Here is a 19,281-nt window from a genome sequence, read left to right as displayed (position 1 = left end):
TACCTTATTCCGGGTATTGTTCTGGCTTTAAAGGGGAAGGAGGGGTGGGAAGAGGGGTGGGAGTTGGGGGGGGGGTGACTAGGAAGACTCTGGGAGGATATCTTGTTTAATGAACTGTTAAAAAACTTTTGGAAATTTTAAGCTGGTGTAGTCCTTAGACATGGTATTTCCATTTGAAAGCCTCTACTGAAATATTTCACTTTGAGGGAGCTACTTCTATTTGTTTCCTTTTAATAGGATGATTTCATGTTTTCCAACTCTCTTCTATCTCTCGAAACAAGACACATAACGTTATGTCAGAATGCCAAATTAAGATTTCGGATCATAATGAGATTTATTTGGGAACATTTTTCAAAATCAGGGTAATGGGTCTTTTTGTTCTGAAGGTGAAGAGGACGAGGATATGTTTACTCATTGACCGAGAGCTCTGGCTGCAGCTGCAGGACACAATTAATTATGCTAATAGTTTGTGAGGAGCGGATGTAACTCCCTAACCCCCACCCTTTTTTCGGGGGAGGGGAGTTTGGCAAAAGGGGAAGGAGACGCCCTGGGGTCGGATCACATGATATTATCTTCGCGCCACTTTCGCAAACCCCCCCCCCCACTTTTTTTTTAACGCCAGGTTTTGCTTGAGCTCAAAGGTACTGTTCTTATCTTGCTTTAATATAGTGTCTCTTAAAGTCGGGTCTGAGATCTCTTTCCTCCTCCTCCTGTTCTTTCCACTGCTAGTCGTTACCATTAAAGGTCGAAAGTTGCATTGCAGTCGGTGCAGTCTCATAGAAGGGATCTGGTTGGGTAGTAAACTTCGGACTGCGTAGTTTCCAGAAAGTATCAGGCAGATGCGTCAGAGTGGACTGAAAAGTCTTTTTGTGCGTTTTATGAAAAGGAGAGGAAGCCCACCTGTTGGGGTAACTCCTGTAGGAGAAATGAATGTGAGTTTTATTACAATCCACCGCTGACTCCTGAGGAGCGCTGGCTGTTCAGGTTGGGCTCCATCGCGAGCCAGGGATGGGCGAGGCCAGTCTTTTTGTACTACATTATGCCTGAGCTACTACTGTGCACCAGGTTGAGAATCACATGGCGCCCTTGTCCCCTTCTGGGCTTTGAACTGCCAAAATCACCCACTGTAAAAATAGTATGGAAGGATGGGTCTGGCTTCATTTTGCACCCCACCTCTCCTTCCTTACCCCCACTTGCTTTCCATTGCCCGCGCCCCCAGGACCTTGCCCATCACTGTCCTCTGATGTGTAAACCTAGTCTCCTATACCCCTCACGTTCCCCCAAACCCCTCCTGTTCTCATGTCCGCCAGGAAAGTGGAGAAGGTATAATCTTCACTGTCTCATTTTGTCCAATTTTCAAAGCAGAGTGTGCTTAGTTCCATGTTGATTGTGCATCTTAGACTTAAGATATCTTTTCATAGTACACTTGGTCTTTGGCCTTTAAGCAGCCCACCCTCAATTGGTTCTCATTAGCTGTGGAATGAGAGGAAAACGGAAGATAATTGCACCCACCCTATCTTCTGAGCATTTGTGCTTATACTCGGTGGCTGCTACTGTTAAGGATACCTGCCAAGAAACCCTGATTTACTGGGTGAGGGAGGCGCCTGGCAAATGCGAAACCCTCCTAACAGTAGCACAAGGTGCCAGAGGTTAAAACTTTCACATATGCATAGAGTGAACATGCTGTGTATGTATTTCTTTCCTTTTCGGGCCTTAGAAACACTTTCAATCTAGCGGCGAGGTGGTGCGCATGCGCGCGCGGGGTGGGGGACACCCGGGTCCCACGGCTCCGTGGGCCCCGCGGTCTATCTCCGGTGGGGGATGGGGCGAACACCGCAGGAGCGGGACCGGACGAGGTAGTAGCGTGTGCGCCATCCTGGGCCGGGCGCCAGTGGCACCCGCTCCAGCACCGGACGCCGACCGGGCCGGCATCCCAGGAGCGCCTTTAATTAAGGACTCCACTTTAGGGAGAGGAGGGGCCGACTGCGCTCCGCCCGTGGGTAACTGGGGCTCGTTGGGGTTTTCGCTTTGGCGGGGTGGGGGTTCCGTTTCCTAATTCCTTTGCGGGCCGGGTGGGCGGGGGCGGGCTTTTTTCCCTGGGCTATTAAAGGCAGAGGGGCGGGCTTTTCCCAGGGATATAGCTACGGACCGAGGGCCGAGGTGACGGAGCGCTCCTCAAGTAGTGGCAGGGAGGTTCTTGGCCCCGCGTCGTCCTGGACTGGGACGCTTCGGAGTGAGGTGTGCGCTCGCGGCCCTGGTTAATTTCCTGACCGCTTTTTCTCGCTTCTCTTCCTACTTGGGCTCCGCGGGAGGCTGTGCTCGCGCCCCGTTCCGAAGCGCTCGGGCGGTGTGCGCGGCCCCGGTGTCTGGGAAGAGAGTACTCAAAGAGGGGCCGCCGGGTGCGAGATAGCCGCGCCCGCCACCTGCGAGGGGCGGGCGGGAGCCAGGTCCCTCAAGCGGTTGCACCGGCAGGCAGCCAAGCCTGAAGAGGGAACCTTCGTTGAGGCAGCTGTGATAAGGGAGAGTTGACTGGCTGGGTGGGAGGGGACCGAGCGGGCGGGACTTGAGCAAAGCACCACAGTGCAGTTGAGGGGTAGCGGGGAACACGCGGGAAATTATCCCCTTTTTCTCCTCCACCGCTGGCCTTTAGGTTCCTGGATGACTTTTTTGTGGGGTGCAGAATGAAGGGGTGCACGTGGACGGGGAAAAAGAACTCCCCTCCCCCTTGGCTTCTCTCCCACCAACCGGAGAATGGAGGGGGAGGGAGGCGTGGGCTTGGCGCGTTTTTGGTGCTTTGAATGGAGAACTCCGTTTCCCATGATGCTTTGTGTCTTTCTCTTTAATCTCAGCGGCTGCTGCGGCGGCACGAGGACCAGAGCGCGTGGTGTGAGCAGCTGGAGCACACTCCGTGCGCGCCGGCTGCAGCTCCCGGACTTCAACCCGAACCGTAGGTAAGGGTAAGAGAGACATGGGAAGAGACCAAAAGGATTCACAAAGAGAAAAGGAAAAGTTTTTTTTTTTTTTTTTCCTTTTCTTTTTGCAATTTAAAGAGGTTGGAGAGTGCTGCATGACTGTAACAGATGACTGGTTAATTAAAGGTAATAACTAGAAGGCATGCTCTCGGACAGGCACAAGGCTCAGTTTTCTCAAGTTGACTGGGCAAATGCTACGCATTTTGGGTGACTTTGGAATTTTTAAAAAATATTTTGTTTTAGTGTAGTTGGACACAATACCTTTATTTTATAAATTTTTTTTTTATATAAAATAAAGGTACGTGCTGAGAAACGAACCCAGCGCCCCGCACATGCTAGGTGAGTGCTCTACCACTGAGCCACAACCCCAGCCCCTGAAATTTTTTAATACAGGCATAGAATAGAAACCCACTTTAAGAGGATATTATACTTACCCGTGTAGTAAATCTATTTTCCCTTCTAAAACTGACTTCATATTTATGTATAATTTTCAAGAATCAGTTGAGTTTTTAGAAGAGTTTTAAGATTAGCTTAGTGGCCACAGGGTACAATGACCAAAATCCAACATAAATTACTTGTCCATGAAGAGTTTTTTTTTTTTTTTTGGTCAAACTTACCCCATCATGGAAGAGGTAGGGGAACCTTGTGACCATTTTTAAAATAGAGGCTCCCTTCCTAGCTGCATGTTCTTAGGTAAAATAAGCACTTGGAAATGAGAGAAGGTTTTCTTATGGAAGATAATGACATGAAGGAAAGAAGAGCTAATCTGCCTTCTTTGGGTTTAATGGAGAAAATGGGTCCATAAATGTTTAAACAGAAGTAGAGCCCTTTGAAATAGATCAAAATGTGACATCTCTAGGCCATCTGTGCATTATGTGAGGAGCGTAAGGCTGTATTTCTTAAACCAGCTCTAAAATTTCTCTCATTTTCTATTAATGGGGTGGGGGCAGGGAATATTCATTTAATCTAACACAGTCACTTTCTGTATGGATCCCAAAAGCTCTGGATGAGCTGAGAACTCAAATACTTATCCTGATTTTTATATGCTTCTTTCTCTGAATATGTCTTTTATAAATAAAATCAGGGTAGATGTAATGGGCCTGCAAATTTGCTGGGTGGAGATAACATGTTTTCTTAGATGAAGTCCTAAATCTGCTTATACTTAAGAATCAGACTTCTTAAATTGCCAGCATTATGTGTGTTTGATTCTGTGTAAATAAAGATTAAGATTGTTAATATTTCTCAGGATTTGGTTGAAACTGCAAAATCTGGACTGGACTCAAAGCCAAAGGAAAGCTTATCTCAAGAATATTAGTAGTTTGCTTTTTTCTAATGTGTATGTTTTTCTTTCAACCAGGTGAGGCTGCATAGATCTGTGCGGATGGAAAAGAAGAGCTCATAGAAGACTTAAAAAAATTATGCTATGGAATAGGCCTTGGCCATGTAAAAGTGCTTACAGTGCAGGTAGCTTTTTGAGATCTACTGCAATGCAAGCACTTCTTACATTACCATGGTGATTTAATCAATGGCTACAGAGACTGTAGTTTGTGCATAATTAAGTTGTGGATGCTTTTGAGCTGCTCCTTATAATGTGTCTCTTGTGCTAAGGTGCATCTAGTGCAGTTAGTGAAACAGTTCAGAATCTACTGCCCTAAATGCCCCTTCTGGCACAAGCTGCCTAATATACAACATTTTAAAAAGTGTGCTTTGAGTAACAACTTGAATAGGACATGTTTTTCAAAGGTTTGGTTTTTGTTCTTTTGTTAGGAACAGATGGTGGGGACTGTGTGTACAATTGTATACAAAAGATAAGATTGGGTCCTAGTAGTACCAAAGTGCTCATAGTGCAGGTAGTTTTGGCATCACTCTACTGTAGTGTGGGCACTTTCAGTACTCTTGGATAATGGATCTCTAGTTTATGGAAAGAGTATTCACAGACACTGCTACTTACGATTAGTTTTGCAGGTTTGCATTTCAGCATATATGTATACATAGCTGTGCAAATCCATGCAAAACTGACCGTGATGTGTGCTTTCTACATCTTTGTGGACACCTTCACAGGCATCTTCAGCATTTGTGCCCATTCATCCATGGGTGGGGATTTGTTGCATTACTTGTGTTATATGTAAAGTATTGCACTTGTCCCGGCCTATGGAAGAAAGGAGGATTTTATCACCTTATTTTAATTTGTATAAGTTGTAAGTTTTGATTTATAAATTGTAAAGTGACCTGTTTTGCTGTTGTCGGGTGGATCACGATGCAATTTTGATTAGTATAATAGGAGAAAAATTGCACGGTATCCATCTGTAAACCGCAGGACCTTTGTTGGCAACATTCTTGGCCAGTATTAATGTAGGATGGTAAAATCCTTTCTCTAATTATTGCTGCTAAATGCTTTGAAAGGTATTTGATTTTTAAAAAATGTTTTTAAATAAAATGTATTTGAAATTGAGAAATGTTTTGACAAAACTTTGAGTGATCTATTGTTATTGAATGTAAAAAGACCTCATTTGCAAAATAAATTTATAGATTTGAAAACTGGGCTCTTTTTTTTAAGATTAACAATGCTAGAGGAATTTAAAAATATCTCTTGGTGGGGGAGGTCCTGGAGAAAACTTGGGAATAGCTGGTTTTAAGTTTGCTTCTACATAAAGCACCATAACAGCTGGTTTGGGGAATTTAATTTTATTAGTTATATTTGGGCAAAATAATGCTCATTCTTATGGAAGGAATGCAAAGTCGTAATCCTTTGAGGAGGTGGACACATTTTGAGATGAAACAGGAGAGAAGAATGGATTTGTCCATTTAAGCTTGATTTCCAGATTGAGAAAAGTGATAGAAGGGCCATTGAGAAAGATGTCACCTTGCTTTGGGAGGGCAGTAGATGGAAACCTGGACATAGGCTTACTGTTAGGATTTAGGATGAGAAACCTAAAGCCAAAATTACTCCATGTCTTGCTAGTTAGTTGTTTGAAACAAAGTTTCTTTGGCCTGGTGCCATCTAGGTAAGGCACTTTGAATCCTTCAGTGGGTCTAAAGGAGCTCTAGGCAAGCCTTCCTTCACTTCATAGTTGTGTCATATTTTAGTGTAGTCCATAAGCCTAACTTGCCATGCCTTTGGTGGGGACGGGTGGGGGAGGGGAGACTAGCATGTGGTGTTTTTAGTGTCTGCCACCATGAGCACTGGGTTTTCATCCGAGATGCTGGCAAACTAAAGATGATACCAATATGTGTCATTTTTATTTCCTGGTGCTATGGGATTTTCTAATTTTCATATCCTTTTAATTTTTCCTCATAACAGAGGTCCAAGTTAATCAGGAAGAGAAGCTATGTGACTGAATTAACACTTTTTTAGCCTTCAGCTAGTTGTCTAAGGCTCCCATTTCCTCATTAAGAGAAACAACAGTGATAACATTGGTCTACCTCAAGGATATGTGGGTTAAGCAAGTTCTCTTTGGTGGCAGTGGTGGTGGTTGGGGGGTAGGGATGGATTTTAATTGTTAGTGATGAAGTGAAATGTTAATGAAAAGAGACAGGGTAGTAAATTCTGTCTTGCAGTATTAAGTATGTGTGTGTGATTTTTTTTTTTTTAAACGTGACTAATGCTTGAGGCAGTTATACAAACATAAAGAACTCTACAGATATTTCCTGTGCTGTCTAATGCTTACTACTTTGTTGGTACCTAATCATAGTTCAGTTTGATGTGGCAGCAAAGCAAAGGTCTCCCTCCCTTCCAATAAAGTACCTCAGTAAAAGAGGGGATTAAAGCTTATTTGTTATAATCCTTAACACCCCCAAACCTCCGCTTTAATAATACAAGTTTATTGTCTGTGTGGTTCACTGGTGCTTTACCTGAGGTGGCTAGTATGCAGACAGTTACTGCAGCTTCCACTTTTAATAGGCATATGTGCAAGGGCTGTGTTCCTCAGGGGAGGCTGTTCTGCCTGGTAGAGTTCCAATTCCTTCATCTAAAATCAGTGCCAAACCTGATCTCAGGGACTTTCTTAGCCTCAAAAATTTGCATTTTCCCTTTTTAGTTAATTAATTAATTATAATTAGGTATTTATGACAATAGAATGCATTTTGATTCATTATACATAATTGCAGCACAACTTTACATTTCTCTGGTTGTATACAATGTAGCATCATACCATATGTGCAGTCATACATGTATCTAGGGTGATGATTACTGTCTCATTCCACCATCTTTCCTGCCCCCATGCCCCCTCCCCACCTCTCCTCCTTTGTCCAAAATGCCTCCATTTTTCCCATGCCCTCCCCCCCATTATGTGTCAGCATCTGCTTATAAGAACATTTGGCCTTTGGTTCACTTGGCATTATATTCTCCAATTCCATTCATTTACCTACAAATGCCATAATTTTATTCTCTTTTAATGCTAAGTAATATTTCACTGTGTATGTATGTCACAGTTTCTTTATCCATTCATCTATTGAAGGGTATCTAGGTTCCACAGTTTCTTTAGCTATTGTGAATTGAGCTACTATAAACATTGATGTGGCTGCATCACCATAGTATGCTGATTTTGGATTTTCTTTTTGTTAAACATACCAGGGACTGGGGGATGTAGCTCAGTCGTAGAGCACTTGCCTAGTATGCAAGATACCCTGGCTTCTTCCTCAGCTACCAAATAATTCTACAACTGTCTTGCACTTAAGTCATTTGACTAGAGAATTTGGGAATGGAGTAATTCAAACTACCAGTTACAAGCAAAATCAACAATACATATACTGCATATAATTACTTGTGTTCAAAGAATTACAATAAATTCAGTAGAAGAACTACTAGGAATAATTTTTGCCTTTGATTTACTTTAATATCCCATAATTTTCCAAGCTCATCAGTATGGGTATTAATTCCCCCTAGACAAGAGTCACTGTGACATTAGATCAATCATGGTGTCTTGGAAGAAATTTGGGGTACAATTGTTAGTCATTCTAACTTTGAAACAAGGGACATAAATGGATGAAGCTATTATATAATTATTTTCCTAAAAGAACCTTTACTTCTAGGTCCTACTTCAACTTTATTCTTTATTAGCTGAGAAAACAGGTCCAGGAAGAGACTTGCTCACAGTTTTGATAAATAACTAGGGACCAATATGATCAATGTTGTGCTAGAAGTTTGGAGGTAGAGAGGAAGGCATGAAACCCAGGCTGGAAATGGCCTGTGACTAGGTCAGGAAATACTCATAGGCAGTGTCAGAGGAGGGGGACTGAGGAGAGTTAAGACAGGCAAAGAGGCCAGTGAAGGATGTTTTAGGCAGAGTTATTTGCGGAAAAGCAAGGGAAGGCCTGGGGTTGTGGCTCAGTGATAGACCACTTGCCTAGCATGCATGAGGAACTGGGTTTGATCCTCAGCAACACATAAAAATAAAATAAAGATATTGTGTACACCTAAAACTAAAAAATAAATATTAAAAAGAAAGCAAAGGAAGAAAACATGCTTTTTGAAAGAACTGCTTTTAGCTTAGTGATAAAGTGTGTTCTTGGCATGCACAAGGCCCTGGGTTTGATCCTCAGTACCACATAAAAACAAAGAAAGATCTGCATTTGGTTCAGAATATTTGATGTCTGTTAGGAAATCCACATAGGCTAGGAGCAGATTACAGAATCTTGTCCTGACTGGGAAGAGAAGTCAACATTTTCAAGCAAAGAACCCAAAATGTATTCCTTTATATAAGACCTCTCTAACAGGCTGGCTTGGAGAACACTGGACCAGAAGCCAGCCAGGGGGCTATTTTCCTGCTGGGATTTGAATCAGGAAAGAAGCAGAATGAGGTCCTATAAACAAATGGGCACATTTTAACCCAATTCCAACCAATATCTCAAAGGGATGGTTTCCAAACTTCACTATAATTTCAAAGTTCAACTGGGAGAATAACAGGGGAAGAATAGTCAAGACAAAATTGAGAAAAGAAGGAATCATAAATAAAAGTTGTATTAACATATATTAAAACTTATTAAAAGTAGAATTTTAAAAAGGATGCTAATACAAAATTGGATGTTTTGCTGAGATTTCTGTTCTCTTCTACTGGTTAAAGTATATATAAATATTAAGAGTATCATTAAGGTGCTGTTCCAAATTGGTAAAGATAGATTAATCAATAAAGGTTGCTGGGATAATTGATTAGCTATTTTGGGGGAAAAATGGATGAAGCAAACAGCTAGAGCTCTCCTTCATTCCACACATCAAAATAAATTTCAAGATGAGCATGGCATTGAGCACTTGTAATTCCAGCTTCTCCAGAGGCTGAGGTAGGAGGATTGCGAGTTCAAATCCAGCTTCAGCAAAAGCGAGGCCCTAAGCAACTCAGTGAGACCCTGTCTCTAAATAAAATACAAAATAAGGCTGGGGATGTGGCTCAGGGGTTCAGTGCCCCGTATGCTACTCCTCCCCCCAAAAAACCCCCACCAGATTTGTATTCTCTCATAGTCCTGGAGGCTAAAAATTCAAAATCAAAATATCCACCTGGCCATGCTCCCTCTAAATTCTTTGTTTTTCTTTTTCTTTTTTTTTGCGGGGGGATGGTGGTGGTGGTACTGAGGATTGAACTCAGAGCCTTGTGCATGCCAGACAAGCACTGTACCAACTGAACTATGTCCCTGCCTCTCCCTCTAAATTCTTTAGACAATTATCCCCCCTTGCATCTTCCTAGCCTTCAGTGGTTACAGGCACTCCTTGGCATTCATTGACTTGTAGATGCATCAACTTCAGTAACCACCTCTATCATAACAAAGCACTTTTCCTCAGTGTGTGGGTGTATTTCTTGTTTTCCTCTCTTATAAGGACACCCATCATTAAATTGAGGGCCTACATTAAATTTGTATGACTTCATCTTAATTGGATCCTATCTACCAAGATTCTAGGGTTGGGACTTGAATATATATTCTCAGGGGAAAAAATTCAACCCAGTATAGCAAGGTAGGGAAATAGTGCTGGCATTGGTGGCTATGTTAAAATATGAAGATCAGAAAGATTTCACTGATAAGGTGATGTTTGACTAGAGGGGAGAAATTCATAAAGGAATGAGATTTTGAAGGAAGAGCACATATAAGAACCAAACAATAATAATAATGGCTAACATTCATTGAGTACATGCTATGTTTCAGACCCTACAATAATCAAGGCTTTACATGCATTATCTCATGATTTTCACAATGCTGTAGGACAGTACTCTTTGGTGAGATTAACCTATTATTTTTTTTTTCCATTTCAAGGAAGAAGAAAATAAATCTCAGAAAAGTTAAGCATCTAGTAAGCCCAGAAGCAAGTCCATATGTTTGTGCCTCTAGATACTAAGCCAAAATAATATAACATAATAAGAAATTCCTAAGTGATGACTGGTGAGATGACACACACTGTAAACCCAATGACTTGGAAGGAGCGATTCCATTAGAGTATTGCAAATTCGAAGCTAGCCTTGTGTTACGGTTTGGGTTTGATTGTGATGTTGGAACCAAAGTTTTGAGATGAGACTACTTCTCCACTTCAACAATTTCCTTCTGGATTCTGGTCTTGCAAATTTTGAAGAATAAACTCCACGGACAATCACAGAAGGGAAAAGTAAATTCAGTAGGACTTATTTAAGCAAGAAGAGAGAGAACTGCGCCCATGTAGAAGGAGACAGCAGAAAAAAACATTTTTGTGTAAACAGGCACTGGAAACGGCACCAAAATCATTAATCAAAGACTGTGTAAAACAGGCATTGAAAAAATAATGAGGATAATACCTGCATAAACTTCCATTTGGTTTCACACCCATCTTCCCACCTCTGAGACAAAGGAGTTGGCCAAGGCGTCCCACAGGTGAGCGCAAGGTCTCTTACATTTGAAATAGACCTTGTTGGTGCTTTAGGATATTTCTGGGGGTTAGTCTGCAGGTGTGGTTTCTGCATTTGAACAAGACCTCAGTTGGGGTCCATCGCTTCTCCAGGCTGACCGCTGACTGTTGACTATTCTTATTCAATGTGTCCCCCAAAGGCTCACAAGTGAAGCAAAGGAAGAACTTTCTGAGGTGAAATGATTGGGCTGTGAAAGCCTTAACCCAATCGGGGAATTAATCCCCTGACAGGGATTAAGTGAATGATGATGGAAAACTGGTGCCTGTCCCTGGAGGAAGGGAGCATGGGGTGTGCCTTTTGGGGTATATATTTTGTATCTGGGGAGTGGGGCCTCTCCTTCTGCCGCCTGATCCTCGTGTGAGCTGTTTCTTTCTGCCACACTCTTCCTCCATGATATTCTGCCTTACCTGGAGCCCCCAGGAGTGCAGCCGGCTGTCTATGGACTGAGACCTCTGGAACTGTGAGCTCCCAAAGAAACTTTTCCTCTTCTATAATTGTTCTCATCAGGTCTTTTAGTCACAGCAGCAAAAAAGCTGACTGAAACAGAAATTGGTACTGAGAAGTGGGGTCATTGCTGTGTCTAACCTGAACGTGTGCTTCAGAAGCTTTTGAAATTTTTTGAAATTTGTGGAATTTTGGAAAGTTTAGCAATGCAAGCTGGAGAAGATTTAGCTTCTTGTAAGTGGAACTTATTGGGCGATTCTAGTGTGAGCTCAGGAGACCAGAATGTCTATAAGACTGTGTACTGCGAAGACAGGGCTCCTGAGGTTTTAGAGGAGAAGGAGGAGTCTATTGGCAATTGGACTAGAAGCCATGCCTGTTACATTCTGGCTAAGACATTGTCTGCATTTTGCCCATGTCCTGACACTTTCTATGAGACTGATTTTAAAAATGATGGTCTTCTTAATCTGGCAGAGGAAATTTCTAAGCAACATAGTATTCAGGATGTGGCCTGGATACTGCTGGCAGCTTTTAGCCAAGTTTATTGTGATATTCAGGAACAGAAATCAGAGCAAAAAGATTTGAAAAACTTTGACTTGAAAGGCCAGAGTGAAACTGGGGCTAAGGAAGTTGCAGTTTTTAAAGCCTTTTACTGCCACTAAAGAAATGCAAAAGACTTTTCCCAGAGACGTGAGAAAGATGGCTTGAGAGTATCCCAGGAATCCCCAAGACCATCCCCACCCCAAGCTCAAGCAAGGAAATCCTTTGAGAAGAAAACAGTGGGGCACCCTGCTTGCACTACGCAGCCTATGAAGGTTTTTCAACCTGCTCAGCCACCCAGGTTCTCACAGAGTTCTGTAGCCAGCATCCCTGGAGGCTTGGCTACTGCTCCAGATGGTGGCACACCTGGGCATCAGCCACATGGTGCAGGATTGCAGGATACTGAAATTAAGGGGTTATGGAGGCTTCCACCGAGACTTCAAAGGATAGTCTTGGAGTCCAGGCAAAGTGCAGCAGGGTCAGAGTCCCTGCAGGCAGCCCCTGAGACAATGATGCCTGGAGATGTGAGGAGGAAGCCAAAGCTGCTGCTGAGGAAACCCCCAAGATTAAGAAATGCCAGTAACACGGGGCATCATCCCAGGAAAACTGCAGGAAATGGGGAGAGACAAATCAACGGAAAAGCCATGTGGGTTGCAACTGAAGGCAGAGGGGCATGGCTACACAGGCCTTTTGGAGAGAATGTCACAATGCCATGTGCTCCAGATGCCAGATATGGAACTACAGGACTTGTTTGCCCAGCTGGGTTTCAGTCTTGTTTTGGTCCCATCTCTTCTTTTTATCCCCCTATTTTTCTAAATGGTAATGTTTATTCTGTACCTTTATATATTGGACATATGTAACTTGCTTTTGATTTTTACAGGGGCTCACACTTTAGAGTTTGCCTTGAGCCTCAGTGAAGACTTTGGACTTGGACTCTTGGGTAATCTTAAAACTGTTGAGACTATGGGGACTCTTGAAAATGGACTAAATGTATTTTGCATTGGGGGATGAGCATGAATTTTTTTTAAATTTATATTTTAGTTGTAGATGGACACAACACAATGACTTTTATTTTTTTACGTGGTGCTGAGAATTGAACCCGGGTCCCGCCCGTGTTAGGCAAGCCACAATCTCAGCCCATGAACTTTTAGGGGCTTGGATGGAATGTTATGGCTTAGATATTAGGTGTCCCCCAAAAGCTCATGTGTGAGAAAGTGCAAGAATATTCAGGGGTGAAATGATTGGGTTATGAGAGCCTTAACCCAATTAGTGAATTATTCCCCCTGATAGGGTAACTGAAAGCAGTGGTAACTGAAAGCAGGTAACCTGTGGCTGGTAGACCCGGGGTGAGGGTGGGGTGGGTGAGGTGGGGGGTGGATGGGATGGGATGCTTTTGGGGTATCTTTTATATCAGGCAGTGGAGTCTCTGCTTCCTGATCATCTTGTCCTGAGCCCTGAGGAATGGAGCTGGCTATGAATTGATCTCTGAACCTGTGAGCTCGCAAATAAACTTTTCCTCCTCTAAAATTGTTCTTGTCAGCACTTTGGGTCACAGCAGTAAAAAAAACGACTGAATCACCTTGATGAATTGGTGACACCTTGTCCCAAAATTAAAAAATAAAAAGTGTACGAATATATATAGCTCGGTAATAGAGTAACCCTAGCGACACACACACACACACACACACACACACACACACACACACACACAAAGAATTCCTAAGTGATAAATTTTTAAAACTTCATCCTTAGTAGTAATCAGTGCAAATTAAAATAACAGCAATTTTTCACCAGTATATAATTCCATCTATATGAAGTTCTATAATAAAGTAAACTAATCTCTGGCAGGAGAAAAAAAAAACAGAATAGTAGTTGCCTCTTGGAAAGATGGGAATGTCATAACTGTAACTATCTACGGGCATGGGAAAACTTTCAGGGGTGATGGAAATATTTTATATCCCGGGGCTGGGGATGTGGCTCAAGTGGTAGCGTGCTCTCCTGGCATGCATGCGGCCCGGGTTCAATCCTCAGCACCACATACAAACAAAGATGTTGTGTCCACCAAAAACTAAAAAATAAATATTAAAATTCTCTCTCTCTCTCTCTCTCTCTCTCTCTCTCTCTCTCTCTCTCTCCCTCCCTCCCTCCCTCTTTAAAAAAATATTTTATATCCTAATGGTGTTTGGGTTACATGGGGTATATGCATTGGTCAAAACTCATCAAAAGATATATATATAATTTGTACATTTTGCCATATGTTGATTTTACCCACAAAGAAGCCCAAAAATAGAACTCCAGTTAACTATAATCATGCTGAAGCCTTTATGGGTAAAGTGAACTGTTGCTGTAACTCACTTGATATGCATAAAAAATAAGATGGGGGCTGGGGTTGTGGTTCAGTGGTAGAGTGCTCACCTAGCATGCATGAAGCACTGGGTTCAATCCTCAGCACCACATGGGAAATAAAAAATAAAGATATTGTGTCCATCTAAAGCAATATTAAATAAATATTAATAATAATTAATAATAAATATTAATAATGAATATTTTAAAATAAATGTTTAAAAATAAGATGGACTGATGAATGGATCATGGGGTGGATGGATAGATATTACTTAAGCCAATATAACAAGTTGTTAACAATGTAGAACCTAGGTGGTAGGGTTGTACATGTTCACTGTACAATTATTTCTGCCGCAGTCTGGCTGGGCACAAAATAACCGAGCCGCCAGGAGGCACTTGTAGGTTCAAACAGGAACTCTTTTATTGTCCCAACTCCCGGGAATGCCACCCACGAGGCCCTTCCAGGAACACCACCCACCCACCGGAACTCCCTCCATCAGAACTTCACCAACCAATGGGAACTCTCCAGGAATCCCTGGGAGAGATCAACTGAAACTCAAGGGAACTCCATGAGAACTCAAAAGTAGCAGGGCCTGAGGCAGCAGGAGCCACCCCACTGCTGGACAGCAGGGGTCCATATACAACTGAATACACAGCCTGTTTCAATCCAGCATCATTCAGTCACAGCAATTATACACAGCTTAACTTAATTATCATTAATAAATATTTATTTTTTACTTATCAGCGGACACAACATCTTTGTTTGTATGTGGGGTTGAGGATGGAACCTGGGCCTCACGCATGCCAGGCGAGCACGCTACCGCTTGAGCCACATCCCCAGCCCCAATTATCATCATCTTAATGGCTCGATGGCATCTCGCTCAACCATTCCTTCTGGCAAAATGCCAGGGGCCATTCTGACTCAGCTATGGCTCTCAACATATTTCAGCTTTTTGTATGTTTGGAAATGCTTATAATAAAATGTTGACAGAAGCTAGGTGCCGTTTTGCACGCCTATAACCCCAGTGGCCCAGGAGGCTGAGCCAGGAGGATTGAGAGTTCAAAGCTGGCCTCATCAATTTAGTTAGGACCTAAGCAACTCAGTGAGATCCTTTCTCTAAATAAAATACAAAATAGGGCTGGGGATGTGGCTCAGTGGTTAAGTGTCCCTGAGTTCAATCCCCAATACCCCCCAAAATAAATAAAATGTTGATAGAAAATGATCAAAAGGAAAAAGAATATAAATAACTACAATAATGATTCAATTTAATCAGTGCTTCCTGTGTGTTGGGCACTGTGTTAATGCTTTTCATGAGATAAAGTCCATTTTTTTTTCTGCAGAGCTGAATATGAAACCCAGGATTTCATGTATGGTAAGAAGGTGCTCAATTGCTGAGCTACCTCTCTCACCTGTAATACATCTTTTAATACAACAACCTCTGAGGTAAAAACTTCTATATTTCTTTTTTTCAGATGAAGAAACTGAGGCCCATAAAGATTAAATAACTTGTCCAAAATGACATAGACGACAGGTAGGAGAGCCAGGCTATTGCTGGAATGCAGTCTGATTCTAGGGTCCAGGTTGTATATGGAATCAGCCAGATTGGGATGGATAATCTTACTGATAGTTCCTTTAATTAGTAGGCAGTAGCACTTGGAATCATCTGATTGTAAAGAAAACACAATTTATCCTTAGTCTTTGCAGTCTTTTTAGAATGAGTTTCGAATTTCTGTCAAAAACAGTTGAATACAGAGTAGGGGGAGCAGATGGTAGTGATAGACAGAATGTTGTGGGAAGTGATATACAGAACCGTGAAGGTGGTAGAAGGAGAGTTCAGGACTGGGGATCTAGCTCAGTTGGTAGAGTGTTTGCCTAGCATGCACAACGTCCTGGGTTCAACCCCTAGCCCACCACCACAACAACAAATAAAAGAAGGAGATGAGTTCACTTTGTAAATTGTTAGAGTCTGTAAACAAGTCAAGATGGCGCCTGGCAAAATGCCAGAGGGAGTGGTTTGTGAAGTAATGCCAGTGAGCCATTAAGTGTGGAGATTCCTTATTGGTTGACTGCTGTATCTAGTTTATGTTAATTAAGATAAGCTGTGTGGAATGTATAAATACTTCTGTTGTCCTACAATAAAGGGCTCCCACTCTTGCTGTATCAATCTACACAAGTTACTTGTCACCCCCCCCCCCCCCGCCCGTTATTTTGCTGCAGCCGGACTCTGGCAATAAATGAAAGTTTAGGAGTTTGGGGGGGATACCCTGGGAAATGGGGACATCAGGTATTAAAGCCAAAGTCTCAGATCTGATTCTGGGTGGTCACTGAAGCCTTGACAATGAGAGGAACAGAATGCCTAGGACAGAAACCTCATTTTAAGACTGACAAAATAGGGCTGGGGATGTGGCTCAAGCGGTAGAGCACTCGCCTGGCATGCATGCGGCCCAGGTTCGATCCTCAGCACCACATACAAACAAAGATGTTGTGTCCGCCGAAAACTAAAACAATAAATAAAAAAAAAAATTAAATTAAAAAAAAACTGACAAAACATATTCAGCCAAGATGAAATTAGAAGAAAAAGCAGAAGAAAGTGATGTCACAGAGCTCAACGTTTGTTGATTATCACAACTTCATGTCCTTTTCACTTAAGAATATCTGGTCTTGGCACTGGGGTTGTAGCTCAGTGGCAGAACACTTGCCTGGCACATGTGGAGGCACTGGGTTAGATTCTCAGCACCACATAAAAATAAATAAATAATGTAAAGGTCTTGTGTCCATCTATAGCTAAAAAATATTTTTAAAAATTGTATCTGGGGGCTGGGATTGTGGCTCAGAAGGGGAGCACTTGCCTCGCATGCGTGAGGCACTGGGTTCGATCTTCAGCACTACATAAAGATAAAATAAATAAAAAATAACAAGATCATGGCATTTGCATGGAAATGGATGGCATTAGAGCAGATTATGCTAAGTGAAGTTAGCCAATCCCAAAAAATCAAAGGCCGAATGTCTTGTCTGATATAAGGGGGGTGACTCAAAATGGGGTAGGGAGGAAGAGCATGAGAAGAAGATTACCTCTAGATAGGGAAGAGAGGTGGGAGGGAAAGGGAGGGAGAAGGGGAATTGCATGGAAGATGGAAGGAGACCCTTATCGTTATACAGAATATAGGTATGATGATGTGGGAGGGGGGAAGAAATGTGTCACATTAGATTGGGTAGAGAGAAGTGATGGGAGGGGAGAGGAGGGGAAGGGGGGATAGGAAGGGCAGCAGAATAAAATAGACACTAGTATTGCTGTATGTATATACGTGTCTGTATAACCAATGTGATTCTGCAACCTGTACACTTGGGAAAATGAGAAATTATATCCCATCTGACTCAAATGTATGATATGTCAAGATCATTGTACTGTCACGTATAACTAATTAAAACAAACAAAAAAATGTTGTGTACACTTTTAACTAAAAAAAAATATTAAAAAAATTTAAAAATGTATCTGGCCTTTGAGTTGGAAGATGTCTGCTATGCCTAAATAACTTTACATATTCTATCTTGTATAGGAAAAATGAAAAAAAATTCCTCATGAATTATTAACCATATTGAATGAACCATATATGAATGTTTTTACCTAGACAAAAGAAAAGATAACTTTGGAAACGAGAAAATTGTTTCTGTTCATTATGAAGTGAAATTTCTTCTATAATATTTTAGAAATTCCTCTTGTTCACCAAGAATTTTTCCAGCCCTAGATTACTTTGAGTACATGCCGGTGCCCTTATAAACTTTTAGAAGGACCAGGTTGCCAAACTGTATCTGTTTTATGGCGAGGCTCCTATTCTTTTTCTTCTTGATTTATGTAGAATTTTCCTTAAAAGGACACTCCCTAACACTATAACACTGCATTGTATATGTTGGAGGTCTAGGATAGTTTCTTAAGTGACTTGTCAAAAGTAATTATAATTACTATCTATAATATTGGTTTTTAAAGTCTATAAAATTTGATTTTAGTACAGTTATTTGACAAAGGCTTAAGCATCTCTAATTTGCTGAAATTGCTTTGGCCACCAAACCAGGGATCTATTTTATAGGAGCAGCTCAAAACCATCGACTTGGGAAATGGTTTTTACAGCCATTGCTTCTAATTTATTTCAGGCATACCTCATGGTTTTCTGTATTGAATAATTTGAAAACAACTATGGTTTAGCTTGTACTTAAGTATGTTGTTTTAATTTTGAAAGAGCTCTTAAATTTTGGGGTTAGTACTGACTGTACTGAATATAAATAGATACTGTTTGAGGGTGAAACAGTATTTTTGAAAAAAATTTTAAAGACAAAGACTTCATAAAGGTTTTAGATGCTGATTTATGTTATATCCTGGTGGGTTTAGACAAAATTAAAGTTAGATATTTATAATATTTAATATTAATAATTGAAAGTACTATTTGAATAAATAGTGATTCCTTCTTGATTATTAAAAATACCTTAAATGAGGGCTGGGGTATAGGTCAGTTGTAGAGTGCCTTCCTAATATGCATGAAGCCCTAGGTTCCATCCCCAGTACCATACATACACACAACACACACATAAGCACACAAAGTTCAGAAACCAACAAATTGCTTTTGTGTCATCAAGTTGAGCAGCTTCCATTTCCTTTTTTTCTATTTTTGATAGCAGGGATTGAACCCAGGTTGCTTTACCACTGAGCCACATCCCTAGCCTTTTTTAATATTTTATTTAAAGACAGGGTCTCACTAAGCTTCTGAGGGCCTCATGAAGTTGCTGAGGCTGGCTTTGAACTCACAATCCTCCTGTCTCAACTTCCTGAGCAGCTGGGATTACAGGTGTGCACTATCATATCTAGCCCATTTCCTTTCTTCCTGGCCCAATAGTGTGATGCTGTCCACATTTCAGATCATAGCTGAAACATAGCTTAAACTTACTTGTGTACATTGTTAACAATAAACACTAAAAAGAAACTTTGACTACTTTAGTGCTATGTGCCTGTGCCTGTGTGTGTGTGTGTGTGTGTGTGTGTGTGTGTGTAGGATTAGGTTCAGCATTGTGCTTTGGAACCCAGAGTGTATCACTGAGCTACACCCCTAGCCCTTTTTATTCTTTAGAGATA

This window comes from Callospermophilus lateralis, chromosome X (genome assembly GCF_048772815.1).
Source record: "Callospermophilus lateralis isolate mCalLat2 chromosome X, mCalLat2.hap1, whole genome shotgun sequence".
In the NCBI taxonomy this organism is placed as follows: Eukaryota; Metazoa; Chordata; class Mammalia; order Rodentia; family Sciuridae; genus Callospermophilus; species Callospermophilus lateralis.
This window is presented reverse-complemented; position numbering follows the sequence as displayed.